Below are 7,444 nucleotides of genomic sequence, written 5' to 3'. Positions count from 1 at the left end.
AATTCGAAGGCATTTCGCCTGATGCTAAGGAAAATCCCACCCATTGTTTATCCTGTTGCATAACACATCCAATAAATCAGAACAATCGAATTGTCGTGCACCTACATGACCGGTAAGGGCACTCTCAAATCATCTCAAATGCATATGTATCTCCAAATTCACACACACACACACACACACACACACACACACACACACACATATATATATATATATATATATAATTTAGTTCACATAAATTATTAAACTCCAGTGCATATAGCCAGATAAATTGGACCTCCGCATGGCAAAAAATCTTCCGGGTCACAAATCATAAAATTGCAAAGTTTATGTTGCCATATTGTATCCATAATATTTGTTATCCCATCTTTTGTCATGCCCGATAATCCACATCTATGGAGTAATAAAACTGATGCCATCAGACATTGGTAGGCCGTCTCTGGTGTGCGCTGACGATATGGGCCTCTATGATCGAGATTTTGCACCCAATGGCATTCGTCTATATGGGCCCTTTTATTGCACAGCGGCCTCCTATCACTTACTCTGCAGATGATTTTGAAGCCTCTGCCTCCTACATCGTAACAACACTTGACTGACATAACATAGTTATGTAATACAGAGCAATCCTACCTCTGCTAAACCATCATCATCTGCGGACCCTGTAATTCCGGAGGAGGGCTAGAGAGTTCAGACTGAGCCATCCATAGTTTCTCACAGTTGCACGCATGTTATAGCATGATCTTGCTTTCACAGTGCAAGCTGTTCTAGTCAAAGCAAGGAGTGGATAACTGCACTTCAGTTCTGCCCTCAACTTCCCTGCTTATGTATAGAGCAAGCTGAAGTCTCATGCCCCTATAGTTGAAAACTTAAATAGTATAAATGTGCATGTGCAACGCATGTCTTGAAAAATACAATAAATGTCGATAATCACTATAAATTCTAATACTTAATATACTATTGGATGTTGTACAATTTCACTAAAATTTTAAATATTATGTTAACTACAATAACAATCGAGCAGACAATATGGTATTTTACTTCCAGAGTTCACACACGTATAGTTTTTGTATGTCAAGAACACAGAGATACTGGGTGCATGCTCTTCAAAAGAGAACAAGTCATTGAAGAGCCACACGCCAAGCATTTTTATCAAGTACCTCGTGGGAAAGAGCAACACCATTAAATCGAGAAAAATTAATCGTGTGTAATGCATGTCTCAAGTGCTAACCAAGGGAGATTCACATGGTATAAAAATAAAGCAACTGCTGAAAAACAAATGTATACTAAATGTTGTGATTCCATTCAAATAGTATTTTCAAAACCAAGACACCATTGTGGTCATGATGCTGCATAGAGTAACACTCCCTGGATCCCTCACGGGTCTATATGGCCAGAGATCTTGGTGGGCATGTATTACAACAACCCCATGCCCAGCCTGATGAGGGAACGACTTGTGTAGAGTCTGAGCTTGTGGTGAAAAAATAGAAGAAATGATGTTGGGCCATCAGATGAGAGATTGATGGCATAGGTCCGGATGGTGGGATCTTTACAAAAAAATTGCAAAAAGGTCCAACGCTACAAGCAAATTTGCTTTCGCTGCCCTCCCACGTCTGTACCAAATCCTTATAGAGCAAAGGCACGGGATCGAAGATTTCTTGGCTACGGCTGCGGCAGCGGCGGCTGCGGCGGCGGCTGCAGCAGCAGCGCAGATCTTGAGCCAAGTTGGGCGGGCACGCGCAGCAAAGAAGCTGATCCATCTCCTCCTCGATGGCTCCTAGCCGTTTCTTCGCCGGTGGCATGGTTTGAGGCAGATTGGATCGGATTCCTCACCTCCTCCCACTCTCAGGCTCCCAGATCAGCTCTCCGCCGTCCTCCTCCGCCCACCCCCCGTCACCTTCTCTTGCGATTCAGCACTAGCTCAGCGGTCGTGGATCCTCGCCTCCTTCCCGACCGGCCGCTTCTTGTTCTACGAATAGGCCACCACGGTTCTTCATTCTTCAGGTAAAAATATAAATGTTAATTTTTTATTAGCTAGTAGATTGATACTTCATCTCTATAGTTTTATATTCTTTCTACTTGTTAATGTTGAATCTGTCCATTTAGTTGCTGGGTAGCAACAGAAGAAGAATGAGCAGCAGCCCGAGTAGCATAGAAGCTGATCTGCTCTGGGGTGATTCTTATGTTTGTTGGATTCTTATTTTTTTCCATAAGCAGCAAGTTGATTAGTGCTATAACTTAGTTATGGTATTGTGTAGTGCTACTGCCTACTGGCTCATGGAGATCTTGTGTTGGCTTCAATGGCTACATCAGCCATACCAAGCACGTGTACCAACTATACATGAACGTTATCCGATTTCTAGCAGGAAGCAATACACTAGCAAATCTAGCTATTCCGGTGAGATGCACTAGTACACGAAGTAGGCTGCTCTGGCTTCGTCAATTCTTCAGCAGCAAGCCGAAACGCACACACGTGAGACACAATGGCTATTTTTCTTTTTCTCTCTCTCCAAGATACATATGTTGAATAGACACAAAGATGCCATTACATATTTTGCTAGGGGATTCGTCGGGTTGGCTATTCCTTTTAAATGCTTACTGATGATCTTTCATCCCCAAAATTCTGACATTTATTATTGGTTGGGTGCTCGCTCCAGTATTTCTATGCACATGAATATTTTCCTGTCCTTCTGAGAGTAATTAATTACATTTCCCTAATCTTTCCCATAAGCCATGCCTTTGATATGACACATGCATGTGGCAGAAGTTTGACATGGAAAAGATGATCCCCGGTCTAAATTTGCAATTCTCACACAGGATCCAGTAATGGAGGGTAGAAGTGCGATCTCTCCTCTAGGAGAGCCCTCAATTCCAATGATCGCAGCATGTGCACCAGCACTATCAGGTGACAATAGCGATACGAGAAAATCAAGATATCCTAATGTATCTAACATTATGTTAATCCCTTGTGTGCTATTTTGATTGCTAAAAAACTGTTTGCAGCCATGGAATCGGTTAACAATGTTCAAAATCAAGATTTCAGTGATGCAACGTCATTCGCAGAAATTAATTCCCCAATGCTTCTCATTAATGACTCCAGTACACCGAAAAAAAGAATCATTCTCTCAAGAGGTACACATAGTTTTTTATTTTAATATAATGTATGTAACTTCTTATTTTTTGTCCATATTAAACTGCATGAATACATTCATGTTTGATAGGAAAATATACACTTATCATATGTCATGTCCATGTCAAACCTTAGGTGGCAAACAAATATGCTAAAACTAAACATCTGGGATATGTATGGTAGAAATTAGACAGCCCTATTGTGTTATAACACTTGTCACAACCTGTAATACTCTCATTAAATGGACATTCCATATGGGAGTATTAATTTTTGGCAGTGACAAAATGAGATATCATAACCGAATAACATGTAGTCTTTAGAAGTGAGATGGTGTTGTCACGTGAGGGTAATGTTACTGAACTTGCATTCAATGTTACAGGGTTCTTTGTATAAACCCCAGTGTGACGAGGAATTGAAGCCAAAAGTAGGGATGGTATTTGATGACATTGCCTCAGTGCTAGAATTTTACAGGACATATGCACACAATGTCGGATTTGGTGTGCGTCTTAGACAACAGAGGGTCGTAGATAATGTGCTTCAATGGAAATGCTTCCTGTGTGCAAAAGAAGGCTTCCATCCCGAGAAAGGTATGGTTGTTGTTGAGGCTTCAAAGAAAAGGAGAAAGGTTAAATTGACTAGATGTGGATGTGAAGCTTATATATGTCACTCGAGAAAGGAATGGAAAATACAAGATAGCTTCACTCACTGAATATCACAATCACCCTTTTGTGCCACTGAGCCAGCAACACTTGATTAGATCCAATCGTCAAATTAGTGAGAGAGTGAAGACAACACTTCACGATTGTCAGAAAGCTAGCATTGGCACTGCCTTAGCATATAGGCTACTTAATGTTAGTGTTGGTGGTTTTCAGCATGTTGGGTGCACCCAGAAAGACCTACAGAATCACTATGGTGGACTGAAAAATAAAATAAGAAATTGTGATGCTCAAATGTTGGTGGACCAATTTGGTAGATTGAGGACTCTGAACCCTGCATTTTTCTTTGAATATGAAGTTGACGAGGTCAGTACATTGATTCATTTATTCTGGACGGATGCATCAAGTAGGAAAAACTATGGGCATTTCAGCGATGTCGTATCTTTTGATTCGACATACAGCACTAACCAATATGAATACACCTTTGCGCCCTTCACTAGAGTAAACCATCACATGCAAAGTGTCTTTTTTGGGGCGGGGTTTCTACTTCATGAGACAGAAGAATCCTATATTTGGCTGTTCAGGTCATTTCTTAGAGCAATGGGTGGGATTGCGCCTAGAGTGATCATAACTGATGAATGTGTTAGGATGAAAAATGCAACCAGAAAAACTCTACCGAACACGACACATAGATTGCGCATGTGGCACATTATGGAAAAGGTTCCAGGGGAAGGTACGCCTGGAATTGAGGAATGACCTTGTGTTCTATGATAGGCTGAAACATTGTGTGTGGAATTCTGAAACACCTGCTGAATTTGAGGATAGATGGCAATCTTTCATCATAGAGTTTCAGTTGGAGGACTATGAGTGGTTTGCCAAAAGGTATAAGCTTCGTGCGACATGGATACTAGCTTACTTTATGGACATTCACCTAGCTAGTCTACTCAGGACAACTTCTATTTCAGAGAGTGCAAATTCATTTTTAAACGTTTCATTCGTCACAAGCTTACCTTTGTTGAGTTTTGGCTAAGGCTTGACACTGCTTTGAAATGTCAAAGTCAAAGTGAGGTGATTGCCGATAACACAAGTGAATACACAACAAAGTGAGTTGTTGACATCATGGGAAATAGAGAGACAAGGCAGGGTGCTATTCACCCATGAGGTTTTTGAATTGTTTCAGGCTCAGGTGCTTGCTGCCAGAGATGATTGTGATGTTCAGCAGACAGAAAATCATGAGGGGATTAAAATCATGTTTGCCAGCGATCAATACAAGAAGATTAGAGAAGTGTGTTATGACACAACATCCATGACCGCTAAATGTTCTTGCAAGCTTTTTGAGTCCAAGGGAATTGTGTGCCGTCACATTATTAGGGTATTTAGGGGTGCGAAAATAAATGAATTGCCAAGCCTTTGTATTCTTAAGCGATGGAAGAAAAAATGCAAAAGGTATATTTCTTATCATGTTGATGTAGACACATTAATAGTTATCTAATTTGACCCACATGATGATGATGATGTGATAATTTTCCTATTCGTAGGGACATTGTCTATGATGGGGAAGGGAATGTGCTTGAAGAAAATTTAACATATTTGGTTGACATTCCTGTGAAAAGGAAGATAGTTGCTATGAGGGACAAGCTAGAAGATCTCATAGGAGAATCCAAACACTCCATGGAAGGAATTGAATTCCTACACAATAGTTTGTGTGGCATTGAGTTGGGTTTAGCCCAACTAGTTTCGACCGTACCATGCAATACACAAGAAAATGAGGAGTCGTGTATCGGGAGGTGTCATTCCAAAGGATGTTACAATCCTCACACCTAAGGATATCAATGCAAGGGGCACATGCTCTAGAATAAAGGGCCATAGGGATGGTGCGAGGAGTGGATCCGGTGAGAAGAGAAGGCCTGGAATTCATCAAAAAGTCGCGCGCAAATGCAACATTTGTAAGGAAATGGCGTTTCATGATGCAAGAACATGTTCTAAAAAACAAAAAACAAAACAGTAGAGGTTTGTGCTCCTTCGTGCTTCGAAGACTACCACATATTTGTCGTGCTATGACCACTCAACTAGGCTGATTAAAATGATTAGGCATACATAAATCATTTACCAAAGATATGTGCACCTTCCATTTTTTTATTGGCCTATGGTATGGCTACAACAAGGATGTGTGTATGTGCTTTAGTACTAATCCTTCGTCCATGACATGAGCCAACCTGCCATCTTGTTCATTTTTTCCCATGCTTATGTGGTTTTCTTATTATTACAAGATGTAATATAATGCATGCCATCAGGTTTTTTGTTTATAGCTATCAAATTTGAATAATAATTTGCATCTGCAGGGCAGTCATAAAACTCCCTTTAAATTGCTCAATGCCACTTATTTGTGGTTCTCATTTGTGCTTTTAACTAATCATGGAATTGTAATTCATTTATCATAGGTCTATAATGGAATAATGAACAAAATATTTGTACTCTCTCCAACTATCACATGCCATTTTATTTGATTTGAAAACTCTCTTGTAGATGCTGGAAAGACAGTTTAACTTACAAAGTTATCCTGATTGGTTACATATGTATTAATATGTTTCAAGAATTTCATCCCAAGTTTGACATATAGGTTATGTATCCTAGGTTGGGGTGCTGAATGCAGCTAGACATATATAATGATTGTCTCTCTTCTCGAGATATGCTATTTGGTAAATGTTTCTGAATGACACCTATTTACTTGGTGTGTTTACCTAGGTAGGTCGAACTGATCAAGTCTATAAGAGTCCAATCTCTCCCAGCAGGAAGCTCAATTACCAGGAAGCACTAACACGGGGCAGAATGATAGATATTTTCGGTCTTGTACCAGCAAGACGCTTGTTGGGCGATGATAATTTCAGTCTTTACCACTTGGTCTTGCCGGCCATATACTAAAAATGATATGTATGTTTCATGTACTCAAGTACTTAAATGCTTGCTGAGCACTGATAAATTCAGTCCTTAATTTGTTGTACTTCCAGTTTGACATGTACGTGTGGTTCTACTTGCCTCTTGTGATGTGTTCTCATGTACTCAAGTACTGAAATGCTTGCTGAACAACGATAATTTCAATCCTTAAATTGCTATATTTTCCAGTTTGACATGTATGTGTGGTCGTACTTGATTTGGGATGGATTATTATCTCATGTGCTAAAATATTTGTGATATATATTGTCGTTTCTTAGTGACCAAGATGTTCGACTCTCTTCAAAAATTAGTGGTGTCACATAACTGTGTCTGGATTTTATTTCATCCAGTAAATATTTTTCACAGATCTTATATGAGACGAGTTTGTTTCAGACTAAGAAGATATGGGCATTAGTACTGTTCATATCTGAAAAATGGTTTTATTTCACGAAGACTTGAGGTGCATAATGCAAATGTCCTATTTCATGTCGAACTATCAGTAGGGGGGTTTCTGCAAAATCTGCATTAAATGGGTTGAGATGCCTCCACCTAAATCTGTACCATTGATCTGCAATCTAGTGGTCCAGGATCATTTCTTCTATTTTTTCACCACAAGCTCAGATTCTACACAAGTCGTTCCCGCCTGATGAATACGACAAAGAATTTGCTCCACAAGTATAGCTAGCAGTTACTGTATGGTGGGTATGTGACTACTCCGCCACCCCGT

At 40.0% G+C, this 7,444-nt stretch overlaps 1 long non-coding RNA gene across 1 annotated transcript; it reads left to right on the top strand.

Moving 5' to 3' along the window:
* Positions 1–1,718: 1,718 nt before the first annotated feature.
* On the top strand, positions 1,719–5,561 carry LOC119332418. Its single transcript, XR_005160933.1, has 5 exons — positions 1,719–2,001; positions 2,815–2,902; positions 3,001–3,129; positions 3,507–5,229; positions 5,322–5,561. It is a non-coding gene; the product is annotated as an uncharacterized LOC119332418 (long non-coding RNA).
* The last annotated feature ends 1,883 nt before the right edge of the window (positions 5,562–7,444 follow it).

The sequence above is a fragment of the Triticum dicoccoides genome, chromosome 7A (assembly GCF_002162155.2).
Source record: "Triticum dicoccoides isolate Atlit2015 ecotype Zavitan chromosome 7A, WEW_v2.0, whole genome shotgun sequence".
NCBI lineage: Eukaryota > Viridiplantae > Streptophyta > Magnoliopsida > Poales > Poaceae > Triticum > Triticum dicoccoides.
Note: the sequence above shows the minus strand (reverse complement) of the source record. Positions and strands in the feature narration are given on the sequence as shown.